Here is a 25,579-nt window from a genome sequence, read left to right as displayed (position 1 = left end):
TGCAAACGAACGCACGGTGGATTTTCTTGTGTGAGAAATCAACACAGTTTTCAAAAAAAGTTGATACAGTTGGAGAAACAAGGAAAAAAGTGATGCTTACCTTTGAAATGAAGATGCAAGTTATAGAAAAATATGAGCTTGGTGTGCGCGTCCCTGAACTGGCTCAACAACACAGCTCCATGGTCCTCTTCCTACCACCGTTCGCCACTATTTATAAGTTAAGGTGACAATTATTATTGTGGTAACATTGCCAAGGAAATCGCCAGCTTCGTCACGTTTTTATCATTTATTTAAGAACTTATCCAACACAAAACGCCCATTGTCTCAAGCAGTTGACTGCTCTCAAGAAAACGAAAGTATTATCTCTACCGCACCGACCTATCTCACCGTGACGTCAGCTTCGCGGTGCGTTCAGGGACAGTAAAAAGTGTCCGCCATATTAGAATCCAATTCGTTACATTATTTACAGGAATAATTATTAATTCTTCTTATTATTATTATATTATTCTGACTTATTTATTTATAACTTATTTGTTTTTCTATGTTTAATTGCCATTTGTAACAGTGCCAGCAGTATTTATTAAGAATTTAGTGTATGTTTTTAGGCTTTGGAACGAATTAATGGAATTATAATGTATTCCTACGGGAAAATCCTGCTCGACATACGACCATTTCGACTTACAAACAAGGTCCTGGAACGAATTAAATTCGTATGTAGAGGTACCACTGTATATGAAAACTGTAAAGCAGGGGTGTCCAAACCTATTAGCAAAGGCGGCCAGATTTTGCGAGGTAAAAATGTGGGGGGCCGACCTTGGCTCACGTCCTTTACGTAGAACATTATATTTAAGCGAATTTTAACAAGCCATTCTGTGTGTCACATTTGCTTTATTATTTTTACTTAAATAATTAATTCAAAAATCTGGCAACCAGCCTTCGTGGCGTTCTTTCGACTCTCGGGCTCTTGCGAAATACTGCTGCTGTAAAATTAAACTAGCTTCAAGTTGCTTCAATTTCTCGCTACGTATCTTCCCTGTAATCTTGTCTTACATGTCAGCGTGCCTTGTTTGGTAATATTGCCTCACATTGAACTCTTTTAAAAACAGCGACTGTCTCTTTGCAAATGACGCAGACACAGTTGTTGCGTATTTTAGTGAAGAAATATTCACAATTTCCACCTATCCTTGAACCGTCGGCCGTCACAGTCAACTTTCTTATTTTTGTCGATTGTTGCCATTTTTGAAAATTGGGAGTAAAGGGTAACACGGGGTAATTTTGCTTAGAGTGCTGTTTCCTTTTAGTGGGTAAATGAGGAGCAGCATTTAGTGTGTAACCTACTTCATATGCTGGTAGCAGTACTGCTGACCAATTCATTAAGTCTGTGTGCGGGCCAGACGTTATTGATTTTATGACAGAGGCTGGGTGGCCGAATAAAATTTGACCACGGGCTGCATTTGGCCCCCAGGCCGGAATTTGGACATGTCTGCTGTAAAGCAATAAAACTGCAACAAAACTGAATGAAATGAACAAAAAAATATATTTTTATAATGGGTCAAAATTATTTTTTGAACTGATCATGTGACTAGCACCTTAGACGATCATTTGCTTTGCATATAATTTTCATTAAAAAAAAAAAAAAAAAATATATATATATATATATATATATATATATATATATATATGTATGTATATATATTTATATATATCAGGGAAGGGCAATTTTATTTTTCATAGGATTTTTTTCCTTGATTTAAAATATATATATATTTTTTTACCGAGGCAACATTTTGAGGGATTGAATGATTGAGACACAAATGTCCTCACGTTAATATGGCCCAAACACAAAAAAAGGATTGCTTCAATCAAAGACACTTTTTCAATGAAAATATGTTCAAATGTAAATGTTTCAATCTCAAATATTTTTTCGCATTCAAAAACTTTTTCTATGATTGATTTTTTTTTTTTTTTTGATTGAAGTGATTTTTCTCTTTAAACAGATAGTTTGTAAGCAACTCAGTTTTGATTGAATAATAAAAGCAAAAATGTGGCCCAAACACAAAAAAAGGATTGCTTCAATCAAAAACACTTTTTCAATGAAAATGTGTTCAAATGCAAATTTTTCAATCTCAAATATTTTTTCGCATTCAAAAACTTTCTATGATTGAATTTTGTTTTTTGGATTGACGTGATTTTTCTCTTTAAACAGATAGTTTTTAAGGAACTCATTTTTGATTGAATAATAAAAGCAAAAATGTCCCAGCCAAAATGTGGCCCAAACACATATCAACATTACTTCAATCAAAAAAGTTGCTTCAATTAAAAAAAAATGACGTCAATCCAAACAAACAAACAAACAAACAAACAAATCAGAAAAATAGCTTTCACATGCATTTTTTTTGGGGGGGGGGGGGGTTCATAGTTGTGGACTCGTCTCGCGTGCATATGGTGTCTGCGAAGACGGAAGGCAAAGACGAAAAATTCTGAATCCTGCCTCCTAAATGGAAGAATCCGATTGCGGGGGCTTGAGGGGGGCTTCCTGGGCATGCATATCAAAGGCTCCTGCGGCGTGGGACCGCGCCGTTAACGTCACCACTCGTACACGTCACATTGGGCGTGCGCAGCGGTGCTTCTAAACATTAAAAACAGCAAATACGGCGGAATGTCGGCTTTAATTTACTGTTTTAATAATATTTTTAAATTAAATATGTTGAATGTTTCAATTTTTGTGCCTTTTTGAACAAAAGAAAAATGACATTGCTTCAAGTGGGCGGGCATATTTTTTTCCGGGCTGAGGGAGCTTGGTGGGGTCAAAGTGCCTCATTCTCTGTCGCCCAGTAAATCTGCACTGCCCCCGAGGGCCTGGCATGAATACTACATCGTTTTCATGCGGAATTGCGACATCGTTCAAATGGAGACGCAAATGCAAATCTGAAATTTTTCGTATTCTCGGAGAGTCACCATGTAAACGGCCCCTTAACCACAGCCATCTCCCCAGTGCCTTTGCCTGACATGCAGCCCCATATCATCAAGGCAGTCATGCCCCTTCAGGCAGTCATCTTTGTAAATCTTACTGGAACGGCACCAAACAAAAGTTCCAGTATCATCACCTTGCCAAGAGTCAAGAATATGCATCGGACAAGGTGTCAAGAATCTGAAGCTTTTTTCATATCGAAATACTCGAGTTAATCGATTAATCGTTGCAGCACTTAACACGAGTAATTCGATTAGAAAAAAGATTCAAATTAAATGCTTCCCTCTAGTGGCAACAGTGCTCATTTAACATGGCTGACCCCATCTGCTCCCTGTTATGACCAACAAATTTTTTGTTTGAGCTATTGTTTTTTTAATGCATTCGTAATTTAGTTTATAGGTATATTTAGCCGTTTTTTTTTTTTTTTTTTTTTTGTGGGAATATGTCGAGTGATTTGTTAAGAGCATTGTAAAATAAATTTAGCATTTTGTAGCATTTAAGCTAGCGGATTTTTGCTATGCAAGTTAAACTAAATGCATAAATAAACATACAAACCTTATGTTGGTCTTAACACGGAGCAGCTGGATTCAGTCGACGAGTTATGACATATTCACTGTTGCCACTAGAGGGCAGTGTATCCACCCAAATCAATTAAACTACTGTAAATGCAACACTTTCAATACAAACCGTTACAACGTCACTTCTAATTAAATGAATTCTCGAAGCAGCAAAATTTGATTTGAAGCTTTTTTTCTAATCGAATTACTCGAGTTAATCAATTATTCATTGCAGCACTAAACACGAGTAATTAGATTAGAAAAAAAGATTCAAATAAAGTGCTGCCCTCTAGAGGCAACAGTGCTCATTTAATATGGCTGAGTCCATCTGCTCTCTTTTAAGACCGACAGTTAAGTTTTGTTTGAGCTAATGTTTTTTTTTTATGCATTCGTAATTTAGTTTATAGGTATATTTAGCCATTTTTGTGGAAATATGTGTTTGAGCGATTTTTTTAAGCGCATTGTAAAAGAACGTTAGCATCTTATACCATTTAAACTAGCAGATTTTTGCTATGCAAGTTAAACTAAATGCATAAACAAACATACAAACCTTATGTTGGTCTTAACACGAAGCAGCTGGATTCATTCGACGAGTTATGACATATTCACTTTTGCCACTAGAGGGCAGTGTATCCACCCAAATCAATGAAACTACTACAAATGCAGCACTTTCAAAACAAACCGTTACAACGTCATTCTTAATTAAATGAATCCTCACAGCGGCAAAATTTGATTTGAAGCTTTTTTCTAATCGAATTACTCGTGTTAATCGATTAATCGTTGCAGCAATAAAAATAACTCCCAAGCTTCCACGCCCTACTTATCATCCTGGATCTCAGAATCGGCAAATCTGTCACTGTGTGTAACATGTTAGGTTATCGTGAAAGTATTTAGTGCAAATAAATCAGTCATAATACTTAAGTCCTGCCCCAGGGTTAGTTGATTACCCCTAATTTTGGAGGACTCGCATTTGTCTAGGTGATAATGATTCACTTCAACTGTTTTTTTATGGTGCTTTAATATAAGGGAGGGCTTGTCTGGAAGGTTTACATATGTATTATAGAAGATACTCCCCCTCGTCCGCTCGTCCGTGGGACCTCGGTTTGATCTGCATTTATCAACCCGGGGATCCTCCGCCCTTTAAAGCCTGGATAAACTCAGGCATGCGATAACAGCACTTGTCGACGTCGTGCCTCGTGGGTGTGCACCTGCACCTGTACACACACGCACTATGTCAAGCCAAGGTTAAGGGAAAACTCAAGCGACCATTGTAAAAAGGCGCCTACACATATTTTCATTCAGAAAAAAAATATATAAAGTGCTCTTCAATGATAAAATCTAATAATGCACTTGACATTGCATTTTTGAAAAGGAATCTGAGTGAAATTATGCCGTGATTTCAGGCATGAACTGCAAGCGGTGAAAGTTGCAGCTTTGTATCGACGCCCACATTAAAGGGACAGCAGAGGCGGTTAACTGTAGATCATTGCGCAAGATGCCAGTGTGGTTCTTTGCAGCTTACGGGCATCTGAGGCGCTCTCTTTAGATCTAAGTAAACGTGAAAGTGGCACAATGGTGAGCCCGTTTTGATGGCGGTATTATAAGATCTCTGTCTTTGAATGGCAATTCATCAGGGGGAAAAAAATCATGTCCGTACATGTTCGCCGAAGAAAGAGATGAGTCACGTTTCCAACAAGCAGGAAAGTTTCCATGGTCTACAGTTGAAAAGGACATAAAATTAATCATATTGAACACTGAGCTACCTATTTGGTGGGATTAAAGTAAGACACATTCTAAGTTAGTGGAGGGATAACCTCAGTGGTGTTCATTGATTGGTTAGAAACAACAAGAATAGGATAAATGACTCAAGAATAGGATAAATGGCACCTTAAAACTTGACCAGAACCCTAAAACGACCTCCAGTATTCTTCACTACGTAGCCCCTGAAGGGATATCGACAAAAAAATAAAATACATTTCAACCATCTGGTGCGCACCAGATAGTATGTGGTGTGCACTAGAAACAATCTGGTTCACACAGAAAGCATGTGGTGTGCACTAGAAACTATCTGGTGCACACAATAAAAAATCTGGTGCGCACCAGATAGTATGTGGTGTGCACTAGAACCTGGTGCGAACCAGATTGTTTCCAGTGCGCACCAGAAACAATCAGGTACACCCAGATAGTATGTGGTGCACACTAGAAACTATCTGGTGCTCACCATAAACAATTTGGTGCGCACAAGATAGTATGTGGTGCGCATTAGAAACTATCAGGTGCGGACCAAATTGTTTCTAGAGCGCACTAGAAACAATCTGGTTCCCACCAGAAAGCATGTGGTGCGCTAGAAACTATCTTGTGCACACCAGAAACAATCTGGTGCGCACCAGATAGTATGTGGTGCGCACTGGAAACACTGGTGCAAACCAGATTGTTTCTAGTGCACACCAGAAACAGTCAGGTACACCCAGATAGTATGTAGTGCGCACTAAAAACTATCAGGTGCGAACCAAATTGGTTCTAGTGCACACCAGAAACAATCAGGGGCGCCCAGATCATATGTAGTGCGAACTAGAAACAATCTGGTTATCACCAGCTCGTATGTGGTGCGCACTAGAAACTATCTGGAGCACATCAGATGGTATGTGGTGCTAGAAACGATCTAGAAACTATGTTGCGCACCAACTAGTATGTGGTGCGCACTAGAAACTATGGTGCACACCAGAAACAATCTGGTGCGAACCAAATTGTTTCTAGTGTGCACCAGAAACAATCAGGTGCGCACAGATTGTATGTATTGCGTACTAGAAACTGTCTGGTGCAAACCAAATTGTTTCTAGTGCGCACCAGAAACAATCAGGTGCGCCCAGATAGTTTGTGGTGTGCAGCAGAAACAATCTGGTTTGCACCAACTAGTATGTGGTGCACACTAGAAACTATCTGGAGCACACCAGATGGTATGTGGTGCGCACTAGAAACTATGGTGCACACCAGAAACAATCTGGTGCGCACCAGATAGTATATGGTACGCACTACAAACTATCTGGTGTGAACCAAATTGTTTCTAGTGCGTACCAGAAACAATCAGGTGCGCCCAGATAGTAGGTAGTGCGCGCTAGAAACTATCTGGTGCGAACCAAATTGTTTCTAGTGCGCACCAGGAACAATCAGGGGCACCCAGATAGTTTGTGGTGCGCAGTAGAAACAATCTGGTCTGCACCAGATAGTATGTGGTGCACACGACAAACTATCTGGTGCACACCAGAATCAATCTGGTGCGCACCAGATTGTTTCTAGTGCGCACTACATATTATATGGTGCACATCAAATGGTTTAAATTTCTCTTATTTCTGTCGATATCCATTTAGGGGCTCCGTAGTGTCTTGTCGCAATACACTTAATTTTTCCTCTCTCATTCACATATCCTCACCCTCTTTGTCTTCCCTTTGGCCCTTTGGAAAGCTTTGGGGTTCATTTCACTTGGAATAATGTATTGGATTACATCACATTTTTCGGAATGCTCGAAAAAGGCTCAGTTTAGCAATAAGTCTTAAGACTCTAATCTTTTGATTGGGGATGCATAAAGTTAAATGGGGCTGTGCATTAAGTTAAATGGATCTTTGAATGAATGGATATATCTTACAATGCAGTTATCGCGTATTGCATCTGTTGGTGGATATATTTAGCGGAGTACTACTTTTCATCTCGTTCCTTTTTCACTGCTGTTTCCACTCAAAACTGAAGTAATCCAATTTTGTTCTTAACATTTTTTTTTCTGCTTCTGCTGCACGTCTTTGATTTTCACACATTTTGGTATTGAGTTGCTCTCATTTCATTTGCTTATAGTCGTTAAATACCTTGGTGAAGTTTGCCCCCATCAGATGCAAAGTTTGAGAACAATTATGTCATTCGTTTGAGCTAGGTTTGTGCTCGTTAGTGCTGTAAAAAATGTTCATTTCTGCTGCTATTGTTTTTGAGATATTAACAATTATTTATTGGCCAATCTGAGGCCAACCGGCCCCCCTTTTGATTAAAAATTGCCAAAAATGGTGTCAATCATTTGGAGATAATGAGGTATGAATTTCGAGTGATGACGTCACGCAGCCCCCCCCCCCTTCATTGCAAAATGGACCCTAAATTGTGCCATTTGTCTATGCTACGTTTGTGCTCTTTTGTGCTGTAAAAATTCTGTTTGTGCTGCTTTTGTTTTATAGACATTGATAATCCGATGTGCCTTATATATGGATCAATATTAGTTATTCATGGTATGACATTTCCTTGAGCGTAGCACCAGCTAGTGGATGGATAACGCAACCTCAACCACTACTACTACTATTACTGCACCTTATGATGCGGTGCGCCCTACAGATGAAAACAGTTTTAAAATAGGCCATTCACTGAAGGTGCGCCTTATACTGTGATGCGCCTTATAGTGCAGAAAATACGATTTTCTTTTGGCAATGCCATTGTATTTCTTGATTTTTTATTTTTATGTTTTTTTTTAATTAAAAAGCCGATCCTGTTAACTCGATTCCGATCCTATGAAAAACGACCCGATCGGCCCGATTTCCGATCATGTGATCGGAACCCTAATTCTAACTACTAATACTGAAGCAAGTAGCCTTGCCCACTTTGAAATAAATGAATCAATCAGGAGGTAAACTCATTGAATCATACAGTAACAGTTATCCCTTCCATACAACTGTATGTATTTGATTACATAGGAATAGTTTATTTTTAAGAATAATTGTTCCACAGTGCATAAAGTAAAGTCTTGAAAGTCATACTTGGAGGAAATAAATTAATCAGTCAGGAGTTAGTGGAAACTCATTTAATTATTGAAGGAATCTGACCTTTTAGCCAGATTACCGGACTCACGACAGCCGAATCACCGGACCTGCGCTGGCGAAGCTCCAATGACCCGGGCCTGCGGGATCCCGGCCAAAAGGCCGAACTCCGCGCGTTCACCTTAGTCTTAACCCCTTGTACTGTCTCCATTTTGAAAGCTGGAAGAAGGCTTCGAAGCACAAGTTGACAATTTATTCTGAATCGACAGCAATCATCCAGCACAGAGGGACCCAGGCGAGGATCCAAGGTCACCATATCACAAGTCAACAAAAGGTTCCCGAGAAAAACAGCGATTAGTTAAACGATTAGTTAAACATTCAGTCTTTTTAAAGGCTATCGCAGGGCAGGGCTGTGGGCAGAAGGGTCAGCGGCAGCGGTCAAAACGGCAAAGCGAAAAAGAAGAACTCAGGTGGGGAGGCAAGCTCGTTCCAAGGTCACCAAATCAGAAGTCAAAAAAAGGTTCCCGAGAAAAAATGACAACCCATAGCTAAACATTGTCTTTTTAAAGGCTATCGCAGGGCAGGGCTGTGGGCAGAAGGGTGTGTTTATAAATTGTTTAGGATTAATGTCTGTTTGTGGATTGGACAGGAGGATTAGAGAGTTACTGTTTTCAGTCAGTTGCATGACGCACACATTGGGCTTCCATGATAAGAAGGCGTCATGTATCTCTTATGCACAAATCAAGGCCCTGAAAAGCATACTTAAAGGTGTTTGGTTTGAAAGACATTAAACAAACATCGGATCTCAACAGTCTGCAATCTTAACAGTATTTTTTTTTCTTGCTCATACAGTTTGTAAAGACTTTCCAGATAAGGGAAGTTTGCAACGGAAGAGTGAGCGACAATATTTGAATTTCCTTACGGTGCAGTGACCAGGTTACCCAATGCTTTTCTGCCTGCTGTACGAGTATATTCCCTTCTTTGTTTTGAATGATATCAACCAAAGCTTTGCGTTTTAATCTAATGTAAACTCATTTGGTTGTCAGCCTACCCGTTACTGAAAGCCTGACACAGCCCTCTTAGCTAAATTGATTTCAATGCATCCAACAGGCTGAGGGTGAGTCGGCCAATGTCGTGCAGAGATGCTGCCTCGCAGACTCAGGAATGCACGCACGCGTTCAAACAGCTGTTAGTTGTTGGTGAGAGGGCTTGGATTGTATATGCGCCTATATAGTTGACTGTGGCTTGATTCCTAAGACTGAGGGATGCCATGGAAAATCCATTCTGAACACAGGCTGGAGCTGTAAAAGTTCACGCGAACGGCACGTGCACGTACATTAAGGGTGGGAACTTCTGGGTAGCACACGATACTAGACGATTTATGTGATACAAGATCTCACGATATGGAAGATATGGTAACCCACATGTCACTAGAGGTGTGCGAAATTTCCGATTCTTAGATTATTCGCGATTCGGCCGTGGAAGATTTGAGAATGATTCACAAACATCCAAATTCCGATTATTGAAATATGTCAAGTAAAGTGGAAGTAAAACACTCAGCGCGCTGCACGGTCTTCGGGACGCAATGAACAGAGTGAGAGTAGCTAATCATCATGCTTGTCATTACCCGGCCACTCGGGTAATGCCAATGCTCCACTCACGGCTCTAGCTCAACTCATGCCGCGAGATTAAAAAAACAACAACATATCTGACTGCTGCCGACAGCTGCTACAAAGTACGTCCACATAATGGTACGGTAGATATCATATTTATATAGGACTAAATGCAAAATAGACTCGGTGGCGTTAGCAGCACATGTACAGAAAGCTAGATGCAGGCGTTAGTAAACAGCCGCCATCTTAAAGCAGTAGACTTCCCTGCAAGGCTGTTGTAGCGAACCTTCCAGGCGAACCTAATTAACTTTTTATCTAAAATACTCCTAAATCGGTAAAATATTGACTTGAATATCTTTTAAATAGTTTTAAAACTTTCACATGTCGAAAGTAGACAAAAGGGAAATTATGGAATAACGGGAGCAATTTTAACAACTTTAACGGTTGATTCACAACATTAAATGAATTGAATGTAGTTTAAAGCTGCTGATACAGAATGGGGATTTGAGTATATTATGTATTGTTTTTAACTGTTAACTTGATACTGAAATAGTCGTTTATTTAAAGGGATCCTCTATTTTTAAGACAAGTAATTCTTAAAAGATAAATGTTAGTATGAGTTATAATAATTTGATATTAAAACCCCTCTTAATGTTTTTGTTTAATAAAGTTTGTAAAATTATTTTAAGTGATAGGTCGCCATTCTTGTTACGTCGCAGTGCGTGACGTCACTGGTCCCGTTGACGAAACTCCAGCGTGTCACTCGTTAGCTTTCCCAACATGTCATCAGTTCTACCCTTCCTATTTGAACCAGATCTGAAAAGTGAAGAGCAGGACAGCACTGTCGGTCGTTCACAAGACGAGCGTCAGTGAAAAATGCATGCAGCAAATACCTGATTAGACAAAAGTTGGGCAAAACTGGTGATGCGAGAGAGTCCTGTTGGTTGGGAGCGAGAGTGTATGCTGTCCGGTTTTATTAGCAGATATTCAAGGTAAGCATATTGCGTTTTCAAACTTATCCCAATATAATTATGTAGATTGTTAGCATCCAGAGCTGTCGTGTGCTTTACATACAGTACAGGCCAAAGAGCACACCGTGTGTAATCCATGTCTTGTACATTGTAACGCGTGGTTGCTAGGATACGTGTATAAAAGTACCAAAAAGGGGAGAAGCTTCCACTTATGCACATTTATTCACAAAAAATAATATTTCCACCTTGACCACTCTTCACTCGGGAGCTCAGCAGTACGCAAACACGCGTTCCCTGACGACCTCCAACATTTTTGTAAGGTCCATGTCAGAGTCACTGTCGTTACTGTAGCGTGCCATAGTGCTTTAATTATTTAGTATGATTTGGGGAAAACTCCCATGAAGAATAGTCAACAAAAAAGATAGCAATAGTAATCCAAATCCGCGTTTTTTACTCAATCGAAGATCCAGGAATTAGACCGATCCCCTGACAATGTCGTAGCCGCGATCAGGCCGTCGATTCCACAAAATAGACTGATCCGAAAAGCCGCTGCAGGACCGACGAATCAAAAAAATGGACAGATCCGAGACCGATATAGCAGACGCGGTGGGACCGTCGGATCCAGAAAATAGACTGATCCCTTACTTGACTGAGGATCCAGGAAAAATGTTCGGGCGCCAGTTGTAACGAGTGGTGGGTAGGATACGTGCATACAGGGACCAAAAAGGGGAAGAAGCTTCCACTTATGCATATTTATTCACAAAAAATAATAATTCTACCTTGACCACTCACTTCACTCCCCTTGTTTCCATTTGACTGGAAATTGCATCCAAAAGCAGCACATCGTGGCATTTTACTTCGTGAGTTTAGGCAGCAATAAGCAATTGTTGAACACGCTACACATTTGGAAAGATGACAATGACGTCATCACTGCGAGCCCATGGCGCCAACTAACGGTCAAAATATGGACTAAATATTATAAAATATTGCCATTGATTTGACATTTTATGTGTTTCTAACAACATATTTTAGTACAAGAGAACGATTGTGGTTTATTAGAGCCTACATGTATTTGTTAGAGGATCACTTTAAGCCTGCGAGGCTTTTTTTTTTTTTTTTTTTTTAATTTTTTTTTCTTTTTTTTACAGTTTTTGTAACTAATGTATAAAACATTAAAAGCAGCTGATAGCGGGTGGGGGGGTGTCATCAATAATCGATTTATAATCGAATCGTAGCCTCTGTATCATAATCGTAATCGAATCGTTAGGTGCCCAAATATATCCACCCCTTCATGTCAACTTGATGCACCTTGATTGAGGGATGCACCACTTTTTCGACCAACTCAAGAGTTCAAGGCATTTTCCCAATTCATTTCATTTGCTTTCTGATGACCTTCAATACAGCAAACTGAATACTGAAAGGCGAACAACCCTAAAAGTGTATCTATTATAGTGCCGCCTTGCTTGTTTTTAACTTGTGACTTTAAATTGCAATCCAGGGCATTGTAAGATTTTCGTTCCTCTCATTTTCAGAAATGAAAATGGCACCATTGCTACAACCACAGCCATTTAATTAGCACAACTTTTACAAACCTTTCCAGTTTTAGAGCAGTTTACAGAGAGTGAAAAGGCACAGAGGTGGCATAACATTCCCAAAACAGCTGTGTACAAGGGACTAGTAATTAATGTAGGCCAATATGTCCAATAAGAAGTAAGCACGCATGCCTTTGTATGAATAATGAACCCTTGCAGACACATGATTACTGTCTAAGCCTCTAGACATTTTAAAGGGAAATGTTAATTTAATCACCATTTCTTGAGACGTACAATAACGTGAACGCTATGTTGATGCAGGTCGTAACAGACGTAATGCATTATCTGCAACTTGAAAGGAGTGGAAGTGATAACATTTTTCTCATTCCTATCCTGCGCTAGAGTGGATTTCCTGCGCAGTCACACTTGAAATATTTTTACGGCGAACCGCCCGTTGTTAATGAACTGCTTCCGTCTGTGCTCATTTAGAACCACCTGTTCAATTAGAAACTTGGATTAATCTGATAGCAGGTTCGATTATGAGGAAGTGTGAAAGATTATTTATGACTAAAGGGGTCCGATCACGTCATTTTCAAGGTATCGGAATCGGCAAAAAAATATCGGACATGCCTTTTTTTTAATATATATATATTTTTTAATAGAATCGTTTTCTAATTGTATTTAACGTTACAGACAAAATGTCTTACACTCATCCAGAGCCTTTAGTTTTGGCTTATAATAGGGCTATCAAATTTATGGCGTTAACAGCGGTAATTAATTTTTTTTTAAATTAATCGCGTTAAAATATTTAACGCAATAACCGCGTGCGCTGCACGACCCGCTCACGCATTGTCACGTTCAATCTATAATGGCGCCGTTTTATCTATATATAGAGGTAAAAGGCAGCGTAGAGTGAATTTTGGCAGTCTTTGGAGCCTTTTTTTAATTGGATAAAGCCTTAAAATCTCTCAACAATTGGAAATATTGTGAGAAGCAATGTGGGGAAGAAAGGTAGTGGTTGATCTTTTTCTTAACGCCCTATGTTGTTTCCCAACGCAGAGAAAATATATCAATTGGTGCCACTACGCACAGTTATGGTTGCTCTTCCCATCATGCATTTGGGCAGAACAGTTAAATGGCTACAGTATCATTTACTGAAAGCTCAACAAATACACTAGATGGCAATATTTAGTCACAATATACAAAGTCACATTTATCCTTTAAGAATTACAAGGCTTTCTATCCGTGGATCCCTCTCACAGAAAGAATGTTAATAATGTAAATGCCATCATGAGGATTTTTTGTCATAAGAAACAAATACAGTAAGTTGAATGTATATATTCGTCCGAGTTTTATTCATTTTTTTCTTAATGCATTGCCAAAATGTATGTGATCGGGAAAAATTATCGGAAATAATTGGAATTGAATCGGGAGCAAAAAAAAAGCAATCGGATCGGGAAATATCAGGATCGGAAGATACTCAAACTAAAACGATCGGGATCGGATCGGGAGCAAAAAAACATAATCGGAACAACCCTATTTATGACCGAATATTTCTGAAATTTACCTGATTGAAAAATCATTGAGGTGTTTTCAGATCATATATGCTAGCCTTGGAGGCAGCACTCCAGTTTATGTCAAGGTCTGAAGGCAGAGGTGGTGACGTAACACAATACTTTGTAGCCGGAAATCGATATGCTCCCACCAGGAGTTGCTATGTCGCTTTAAAAAGGTGTCACTGTTTACGGATTAGACGTCTACTAGTAATAAACTGTAGAGGTTGACCGATATATCAGCCGGCCGATATATCGGGACGATATATGGACTTTTTTCCAACATCGGCCGATTAACAAAAAAAAAAAAAAAAAAGCCAATATAAAAGGATTTTTGATCAGTCATCTGTGTGGCTGCCACTGACTGACAGTAGGACCCCAGACGGACCCTGCTGCAGCTTGAAAGCAGGCTGCTACAGGAAGTTTCAGGCTTGCCTGTTTTGTAAAAACGGTAATTTTTGGACTATAAGCGGCTATTTTTTTCCCCTCATTTTAAACCTGTGGCGACTCATCTGTGAACAAATGACGTTTTCGTGTCAAATTTGCAGCAGGGCCGAGAATGAAAAGTGGTATTTGGTATGTGGCATTTTTATTTGGTATGTGACAAAATGGATTTTAGTATGTGGCATTTTAATTGGTGTGTGGCATTTTTTTGGTATGTGGCAAAATGGGTTTTGGTATTTGGCCTTTTTTTGTGGTTGGGTTTTTTTTTTTTTTGGATGTGCCAAAATTGATTTTGGTATGTGGCATTTTTATTTGGTATGTGGCATTTTTTGGTATGTGGCATTTTTATTTGGAATGTGGCATTTTTCTGGATGTGGAAAAATGAATTTTGGTATATAGCATTTTTATTTGGTTTGTAGAATTTTATTTGTTATGTGGCAAAATGGATTTTAGTATGTGGCATTTTTTTGGTATGTCGCAAAATGGATTTTGGCATGTGGGGCATTTTTTTATGTGACAAAATGGATTTTGGTATGTAGCATTTTTATTTGGTTTGTGGAATTTTATTTAGTATGTGGCAAAATGGATTTTAGTATTTGGCATTTTTTTGGGAATGTGGCAAAATGGATTTTGGCATGTGTGGCATTTTTTTGTACGTGGTAAAATCGATTTTGTCATGTGTGGCATTTTTTTGTATGTGGCAAAATGGATTTTGGCATGTGGCATTTTTATTTGTTATGTTGCATTTTTTGGATGTGGAGAAATGGATTTTAGTATGTGGCATTTCTATTTGTTATGTGGCATTTTTATTTGGTATGTGGCATTTTGTTTTTGGAATGTGGCAAAATGGATATTTGTATGTGGCATTTTTTTTTTGTATGTTGCAAAAGGGATTTTGGTATATGGCATTTTTTTGGATGTGGCAAAATGGATTTTGGTATGTGGCATTTTTATTTGGTATGTGGTAATTTTTGGTATGTGGCATTTTTTTTGGTATGTGGCCAAAAAAATGCCATATACCAAATACCATTTTTCATTTCCGCTGTTTCTTCAAATTTGGTGGGTGCCGGCTTATAGTCAGGTGCGCCTTATAGTCTGAAAATTATGTAATATTAGTTTAGCCTTTTAAGGTGTTTACTGAGTGATCCTTGCACTCTAAATTTAACTCGTAGCATTCGTGTTAGCATTAGCTTTAGCATCCTCCAACCATCTAGTCGTGACGTGCTGGTGGATTTAATTATTTGAAAATAATGTACTGTACTTGCTGAGTGTGTATAATCCTAAAATATCGGTATCTGCATTTCAAAATCCCATATCGGTCAACATCTAATAAACTCATGAAAATTATTAGTTGTATCGTAGAATTTCCTTACCCGTGTATCAATAATTGTGAGATCATCGTTATCGTGTGGCTTGTATCGCAAATCGTATCGTATCGTGAGCTACCCAGAGGTTCCCACCCCTAATTTCAAGTCTGGAAACATCAAGAGGAATTGTGTAACGCTGCTGAATGAAAGCAAGTGGAATATGACTGATACTTTGGCAGCACATCGTTGGATGCATGTGCTGCAATAAAAGCAGCTGGTCCAGAAAATAGCGCATTGAATTTGTTCCCATTAGGTGGCAATGACAGGAACACAAACTGAACACTGCTTTTTTTTTTATTACAGCTGTTTCATCAGCAGAAATGTTCTTGCTCAAGGGAAATCCTCTCCAAAATACATTTTTAATGCAGTTCTGTTCCACTCGACCCTATATCACTCGCATGTTTTTATCGCTTTTCCTTATATTTGTCCAAACAATAGAAAAGCATGTTTATTTGGACCCAGTGATTGCTTCTCTCCACATTTCCGTGCATGTTGTTTCCCAGTGACGTGGCATGATTTGAAATTTTGTCTACACAACAGCAATCGAGGGGAGGCAAAGGAAAGCAAGCAACATTTCCTTTCCGCCTTATCTCACTAAAACACGGTTTTGAGTGGGAATATTGCGGCCACCTGAATGTCAGCACTGTGTTGCCTGATTGCGGACTCACGCTTAGGAGATGAGGATTGACGAATGAGAAGCAGACAATTGGGTCGGTAACTTTCGATGGTGTCACTCTGCTTGGGCTCCCAGTGTTTGTTTTTCCTGTTGTCAGATTAATAAATCATGAATATTTCATGACTGCCTGGTCTCCCTAAGATAACACATCACCTTGCGACGGAGAATGTTAATGATGCACCATATAATTAGTTTGAGCGTGGCTCTTGCGGCCTAATTAGGACTCTTTGATATTGTGTGTTTGTGTAAGAAATCTGTAAGCCATTGGCTATTATTAAAAAAGCCACTTGCTAGCTTGTTTTATTTGACTATATAGCAGGGCGTTTGTTCAGATTTATTAATTATAATTATGTGACTTTTTGTGTGCACCATGAGTTCATCTGTTTGGGTACCCCAAAATAACTATCCAAAAAGTCCAGAAGTATTGTATTTTGTTTTAATGATGGAGGATACACTGCCCTTTGATGGGAGCGTGGAGTCTGGCTGGACCGTCACCTGATGACTGAGGAGCAAACTCTCGTCTGTCATGGATAATGGACAGCAGCGCTATGGTTTGGCCCACATGAGGCTGTAAGTTGTTTCAGCTAATATAGCTTTGTGTATGCATTTGGAATTAACCGATCGATCGGGTCCGATTACATCATTTTCAAAGTATCGGAATCGGCAAAAAAATATCGGCCATGCCTTTTTTAATATATAAATATGTTTTAATTAAATCGTTTTCTAATTGTATTTAACGTTACAGACATAATATGTTACACTCATCCAGAGTCTTTATTTTAGGCTTAAGGCAGGGTTATCAAATTTATCCCGATAATGGCGGTAATTCTTTTTTTTTTAATGTAAAATAATGTAAATGTAAAATATTTAACGCAATTAATGCATGCGCTGCACGACCCACTCACACATTGTCGCGCTCAATCTGTAATGGCGCCGTTTTACTTATATAGAGAGATAAAAGGCAGCGTAAAGTGAGTAGAGTGAATTTTGGCAGCCTTTGGAGCCTTTTTTTAATTGGTTAAAGCCTTACAATCCCTCTCCCTACGATTGGAAATATCATGGGAAGCAATGTGGGGAAGCAAGGTAGCAATTGATCTTTTTCTTAACACCTTATGTTATTTCCCAACGCAGAGAAGATATATCCATTGGTAGCACTACGCACAGTCATGGTTCCACTTCCCATCATGCATTTGGGCATGGCTACAGTATCATTTACTGAGAGCTCAACAAATACACTAGATAGCAATATTTAGTCACAATATACAAATTCACAAGTCTTTCTATCCGTGGATCCCTCTCACAGAAAGAATGTTAATAATGTAAATGCCATCTTGAGGATTTATTGTCATAATAAACAAATACAGTACTTATGTACTGTATGTTGAATGTATATATTCGTCCGAGTTTTATTCATTTTTTTCTTAATGTATTGCCAAAATGTATAGGATCAGGAAAAATTATCGGGAATGATTGGAATTGAATCGGGAGCAAAAAAAAGCAATCGGATCGGGAAATATCGGTATCGGCAGATACTCAAACTAAAACGATCGGGATCAAAAAAACATGATCGGAACAACCCTAGAATTAAGTTTAAAGTAGGGCTGTCAAACGATTACATTTTTTAAACGAGTTAATTACAGCTTAAAAATTAATTACTCGTAATTAATCGCAATTCAAACCATCTATAAAATATGCCATATTTTTCTGTGAATTAATGTTTGAATGGAAAGATAAGACACAAGGCGGATATATACATTCAACATATGGTCCATAAGTACTGTATTTGTTTATTATAACAATAAATCAACAAGATGGCATTAACATTCTGTTAAAGCCATCCATGGATAGAAAGACTTGTAGCTCTTAAAAGATAAATGTTAGTACAAGTTATAAAAAATTTATATTAAAACCCCTCTTAATGTATTCGTTTTAATAAAATTTGTAAAATTTTCAATCAAAAAATAAAGTAGTCGCCCGCCATTGTTGATGTCAATAATTACACAATGCTCATGGGTCGCACCCAAGTAAAGCTAAAAAGATGATGGATGCTGCAACATGACAATGACCCAAAATGCAGAAGAAAATCAACTTCAGAATGGATTCAGAAGAACAAAATACACGTTTGGGAGTGCCCAAGTCAAAGTCCAGACTTGAACCCCATTGAGATGCTTTGGCATGATCTAATGACAGCGATTCATGCCAGACATCCCAGTAATCTGACTGAACTACAGCAGTTTTGTAGAGAAGAATGGGCCAGGACTTGTCCTGATCGATGTGCCAGACTGATCTGCAGCTGCAGGAAGCGTCTGGTTTAAGTTATTGCTGCCAAAGGGGGTCACAAAATATTAAAATGTGATGGTTCACTTACTAATTTCTCCCCCTTCTGTTCTTGTTTGCATACTATCCTCATTAAAATATGAAAACCTATAAATGCTTGGGCGGTTTTAGTTAAAGCAGACACTGTTTTTTCATCTGTGTGATTTTGACAAAGGTCAGATCACATTTGATCGTGATTTTAAAGATAGTTTTTCATACTACTGTAAATGTACATTAGTGTTTTACTGCTTTAGAAATTGTCAAAAGTAAAGGAAGTAAATAGCTTCAAAAAGCACAATTGCCTTGTCAGACGCCTGCCAAGTTGAACAGCGTCACGTTTAGTGAGGACAGAAAACGTCATAATTCCGTGCAAAATTCCCAATACCCAACCTGAAATCGACTTATCGACTTATTCACAGACACTCGAAGACGAAGGACGCATTTTCCTGAGCTCCGTTATCTGATCGACAATGGATTATTGGGAAAATGAAAAATCAGGGGGGATGGTAAAAAAAAATAAAATTAAAAAAAAAACAAAAAAAACTTGTGATCACTACGAAATCTGAGTGTCAAAAATTGTTATTCGATATTTTTCTGCGTCCTATATGCTATACTGGGGGCGGGTTTCAATAAGCTTTGGGTTCTCCCGTCTGCCCTTTTCTTTTCGGGTTGAATTAATCGTAACCACATATAAATGCTGTATGTTTGTTCGGATTTGTCATGCCTGAAGGGAAAATAAATAAATTAATAAAATCAATCTTTGAAAAGAGATGTGTATTTATTTATTTTTGGATAAAATGGCATTAATAAAAGTGATTAGGACTTGAAAAAAAATGGCCTTCCTCCTAAATTTAGATTGCACTTTCTGAAGAAAAGCTAAGCTAAAAAATACAGATTTTAAATAAAAACTATTCAAACATGGAGATTTTTCTGTCACTCACCCATGGCTTCCTGTAAATTTGGTTTAAATAAAGGTTTTGATGTACAGTTGTCTGGTCTATTAACCTTGAAGTGAGTCCAGCTGTTTTCGAAATCAAAATGTTTTGATTGAATGGAGTTTTTAGTGCATGTTGCTTTTGTCATCTGTAGCGTCTTTTCCATTTTTCGTATATGCTCATCCTTGCGTTTGGGTCTTTGTCTTGCTACATTGACCGTGTGAACAGGAGCATGTGTGTTTTAGTGCACTTTGGATGACTGGGGTCACGACCCCACTGTCTGTCCCCTTGCTTAGCGAGGAAGGGAAAGCCTCAGTCGGTGACCCACATTCATTGAGGGATTACTAGCGCAGCCAAGCTGCCTCTGGCCTCAAAGGTGGTTGTGGGGGGTAAGAGTGGGAAACAATTTTGGGTGGATGTGAACTCTGCCTCCCCTAGTCTGTCAAGCTCAATACTTTATACTGCACCCCTAGCTCTCAAGTTGGGAAGTTTGTTTCCCCCACCGAACAATTTATGATCCGTGGAAAAGTTAGTGTTTCTCTGAAGTAATAATTTGCTGTCCAGATTTATTCCTGAGAATAAAAAAAGTTGTATTCGGATTTGATTAATGATAGAAACAGAAGCTGAAACAGCAACGGAGAACATGGCGTCAGTACTTCTTTCCAGGTCTGGCGGGAAAGTCTTCAGAGGAATTATTTGATAGGAGACACAGGAAGATGTAAACTGTTTGTCTTGTCTTTCAGCTCACGCTGATAACATGATACATTTTTGTCTGGAAACATGAACAAGAGCAATGGTTGGAACAGTGCAGACAGGAAAGAGGGTGACTGAAAAGCGATGATCAGAAAAGACAGGTGATGGGTTCCTCATTAAAATTCGTCCCAGGGTGGGATTAAAAGACATGGCTGCTGTCTGCATGGTTGGTGAGCAGAATGAGCTCCGAGTTCTACCGTCTGTCTTTTTTTTTTTAGAAAGACATAATTAAAATGTCGCTTTCTCTGTATGGAACAGGGCATGCTGAGCAGGGGCAACACTGCTCAGAGTAGGACAGATATTACCTCATGATACGATACGGTTTGAGATACAAGGCTAACGATAACGATGATCTCACAACATGGTGATACAACAATTATCGATACACGGGTCATTATATCATTTTAGGATATTCTACGAAACAAGCTATTTTCATCCTTCTGCTGTGAGTTTAGTATGACTGAAGTGCATAGCTGTCATTAGCCACGTTTACATGCTGACTTTTATTCATACCGATTCAAATCATTCCGAATGGAAATTTCAGATCAGCTGTTTACATGTCACTTCATCTATTCCGATCCAGCATTTACATGTGACTGCCTTTATTCCGAAAGGACGTTTGACAACTGCCGTCTGACATGCGCAGATTAATCAAAACAAAGCGTCACGTTGCAAAACATAGTGCTGCTGTTTTAACTTTAACCCACTTGTTGTGTTTGTGGGGTCGTATCCGCTTCTGCTGTTTTGCTCTTTTGCCTTGTAGTAGCCGGTTTTCCACCGGTTTCTAATCTGGTCAACGCTTCGGTCTATTCCGGCTTCGTGTAACCTCTCGTGAACTTTTTTAAATAGTTCACTGTTCTCGTTTTACGCCCGTCTAAGCGAGCAGTTATATTCAATTCTTTTAAAGTTTGAATTAAATACAATCTTTCCAACGGACTCCAATTAGGTGCGCTGTGCTTGGAAGCCATGTTGCAAGTGACGTTACTTACGTCACAAAGTGACGTCACCACGTCAGTACGGAGCATGTGCAGAAAGAACGCAACCAGACACCATTCCGCTTCCCTGTTTACATGATATAATTTTACTTCTAATCGGTTTGGGAAAAGGAAGATTCCACACCTGTGAATCGGAATGAAATTCCATTCGGTTTGGGCCTGTTCATTCCGAATGAGGTGTTTATATGGAACACATTTATTCGGTTTGAACAAATATTCCGATTGTAATTGGAATATTTGGCTTCATGTAAATGTGGCAAGTGTTAGTGAAACATTTCTACCAGGGCTTTCTAGTTTTAACTCATTCACTCCCAGCCATTTTCACCGGTGCAACCCCCTTCGCTCCCGGCCGTTTTACTGGAATTTGACTGATTTTGCAAGGCCTACAGAAAATTCTCTTCTATTGCTATATAAACAAGGAACCCACCAAAAGAAAAACTAGACTCTCTTCTTTCAGCAGGGAAAAAAAGTGAGTTCATATCTTTTTCCATTCTTTAGAAATCAGCATTAGAAAATAGCTTAGTTTGAGCAATTTTCCAATTTCTGATGAAAAAAACAGAAATTGAGCTTTTTGTGAAAGCATACATTTCAAACATATCTTTGACTTTAACACAGCTATTTTTTGCTTTAGTTACAAATCAAACATCTGAATAATGTTTTCCTTTTACAAAATAACTTAAACAACAAGACAAATAGAGCTTTTGATAGCAAAGTAACAATTTATTTACACATAACTAAACTATTGAACTGTTGAACTATTTGCACACATAACAACTGGGAAGGCTCTCGGCTGCTCCCAGTTGAATGAGGTGGTCCCCAGTAATCTGATGAGTCCAGATCAAGATCGGTCTCACTTTTTTCATCATCTTCATCGTTGGTTTCAAGCTCGGGCTTAGGAGTAACGCAACGTCAGCTCCACAGAACGTGTATGAAACCTGACGCTGTTGTGGCCGTCACCGTCTGTCTCATCAAGATAGTTTTTTTTAATCCTTTAGCACAGCTATTTTTTGCTTTAGTTACATCGTAAACATCTGAATAATGTTTTCCTTTTACAAAATAACTTAAACAACAAGACAAATAGAGCTTTTGATAGCAAAGTAACAATTTATTTACACATAACTAACTGAGAGATGACGCCGTTGTTGCCGCGACAGCCGGGTAAACTTTTCCCTAATTGCTGCCTGTCTCATAAAGACAGATTTTTTTTTTAGTCTCTGCGGGGTCTGCTCGGTAAGCAGCACGGACTCAACGGCATTGTCCGCTGCACTGGTGGTCCCGGTCTTTCTGCTCGGTCGTCCAGCGCCTGGCATCCCAGGCGTCATCTTGGTTGTTCTGCTCGGTCGTCCGCCGCCTGGCTTCCTTCCACCGGCGTCCTGGCCGTGCTGCCTGGCTGTTCGTTGCCGTTGAATCGGGTTGCGGGTCTTACCAAATGCACTACTGCACGCCAGTGGCCAGTTTAATTGCTTTAAAATGGATTTTCAGCTTTGTGCTTTGGAGCTCAGTTGAATCAGAACCCAGAGATGTCTCTTATAAAAAATAAAAAACGTAAAAGACGTATAAATACGTTCTATTTTTAATTGTTTCAGTGTCCCAAAGACGTATTTATACGTTTTTGGGAGCAAATGAGTTAATAAATTCCTGAGCGAGGGAGCCGAGGTAGCGAGCGGTGGCCGGTTGGATTGAGTGAGCGACTTTAAAATGGACGGAATGAATCAAGACTAAATTTAGCGTAAGCTAATGCATTATTTCATCAATTCGAAGAAGAGGATGGACCAGATATGTCGTTGTTTTCATCGGATGAGTCGGCGAGTGAGAAGTGACAGCAGTGCGCAATTGGCGGAAGAGTGGGATGTGTGACGTAGACCTGTGTCCAGTTCAAGGGAAAACTGAGTGGCATGCCAAATAAAAGTGAACTGAATTAGTTCATTGTAAATATTTTTGAAAATACCTTTTTTCAATGGTCACGTAAATGTGAATTCATGTTTGAGGTATCACTTCCCCGGGCAACCACCCTCCGCAAGCATGTCTGCTGTTCTTCCTCCTCTAAGCCGGCTGTTTGTTTTCGGTAGCCGAAGTACTCCCGTACTAGCGGCTTTGTCTTTTTTGGGGGAGAAAGGTGGAAGCGCAGGTGTAGTTTCAGGACAGAGCAACAACCGAATGGGGAGGGGTGAGCGCTGCCACTCCAAGCCACGGATTTATCGCTGCATTTTTGGAACATAAATATTAGCTAATACGGTATGACGGATAATTCTAGTGTTTTTGAAACCATGACGTTTTCATACCACAATAAACCTTGAAACCGGTAACCGGCACATGCCTAATTATGACTAAGACTAATAAATATTATCATCTGAAAGACTAAATTAAGACGAAAATTAAAAGGGTTGCCAAAAACACCACTAATACTGTACATCCTCTGGCTAAACTGTTAAGTTTATTGCATGAGAGATGAGGGTAGGTTTGTGAGGGTCACCACTGCGCTTACTGCTCCTAGGGGTTTGTCCCTCTTCCTGTGCGACTGCCACTTTGGAGCACCTGACCAGAGTTATTTCATCAAAGAGGGGCAGTGGGCATAAAAGATGGCCTATATCTAATGTGGCCTGCTTCAGGCACAAGTGAACTCGCCACTATACAAAAGCACCTTCGAAAAAAGATTGACATTGAGCGCGATTATCCCTTTGGGCTTTGCAACAGCACCACAGGGTAAGAAAGGGACCTCCATGAAGTTGACCCCCATTCAGATGCAAATTTATATAAAAATTTCATTTCAATGAAGCACATTGTTTGTGCTGTAAAAAGTTTTGTTTGTGCTGCTATCATTTTTGAGAAATTGAGAAATTAATTCTGATTGAATACGTCAATCGCCGCTTTTCTGTATTCAACTCCCGCAGCTGACGGAGCGTACCAACTCCTTCCATAACAGTGGGTTGTCCAAACAACTAGCACAAACGTAGCACAACGAATGGCACCCCTTCGGGTCTATTTAGTAAATGGGGGGCTTGAGATCTTAATTTCGAGGGATGACTGTACATTGTACAACAGAAAATACAGCAAAAAAAATCAAAATGATCAAACTAGGATACAACCGTAGGAAACGTTGTACATCACGAAGATTAAGGCAAACTCAGCGGTAAGCAAGGCCGCCATTGAGAGAGTTGGTATGCTCCGTCAGCCGCGACGAAGGGGCTGCGATTGACGTAATCACTGGAAAGTAATATCTCAATATCTATGAAAAGATAGCAGCAACAATAACATAACAAACATTTTTTTTTTGCAGCACAAACGTAGCATAAACTAATTCGGGTCCATTTTGCAATTTAGGGGGGGCTGTGTGACGTCATCACTCTAAATGAATACCTCAAAAGCAATAGCATAAACAAAACTTTTTACAGCACAAACGTGGCACAAACAATTGACGCCATTTTCAGCCATTTTCAATCAAAATGGGGGGCTGCTTCACCTCAGATTAACCTACAGTAACCTTTTGGAATGTCTCACATTTCTTTATTTCTGCAAAAAATCACCATCAAATGTGATCTGATCATTGTCAAAATCACAGATCTAAAACCGGTGTCTGCTTTAACTAAAACCGCCCAAACATTTATAAGTTTTCATATTTGAATGAAGATAGCATACAGACAATGACAGAAGGGGGAAAAATAAGTAAGTGAACCCTCCGCTTAAAGAGACTTAAAGAGCAATTGAAACCAATTTTACCCAAACAATTTAAGTGAGGTGTGTGCCCAATCACTGATGAGTGGTTGCCCTGCCCACTATAAAACACACACCCGGTAAATATTGCCTTGAAGCATTGTCTGGTGTGCATCATGGCTCTGTCAAAATTGCTGTCTGAAGACCTGCGATCAAGGATTGTTGATTTGTATAAGACTGGGAAAGGATACAAAACCATCTCTGAAAGTCTGGATGTTTATCAATAGACAGTCAGAGAAGTTGTCTACAAATGGAGAGAGTTTGGCACTGTTGCTTCTTTCCTAAGGAGTGGCCGTCCACCAAAGATGATGCCAAGAGTTCAGTGCAGAATACTCAGAGAGGTAAAAAAAGAATTCAAAGTGTCTGCTAAAGACTTACAGAAATCACTGGCACAGTCC

The 25,579-nt window shown here is 39.3% G+C and overlaps 1 protein-coding gene across 1 annotated transcript in view; it reads left to right on the top strand.

Annotated features, from left to right (window-relative positions):
- ext1b (exostosin glycosyltransferase 1b) overlaps positions 1 to 25,579 on the top strand; it is a 267,318-nt gene that overhangs the window by 2,062 nt on the left and 239,677 nt on the right. The window lies entirely within an intron of this gene.

The sequence above is a fragment of the Corythoichthys intestinalis genome, chromosome 22 (assembly GCF_030265065.1).
Source record: "Corythoichthys intestinalis isolate RoL2023-P3 chromosome 22, ASM3026506v1, whole genome shotgun sequence".
Taxonomy (NCBI): Eukaryota; Metazoa; Chordata; class Actinopteri; order Syngnathiformes; family Syngnathidae; genus Corythoichthys; species Corythoichthys intestinalis.
Note: the sequence above shows the minus strand (reverse complement) of the source record. Positions and strands in the feature narration are given on the sequence as shown.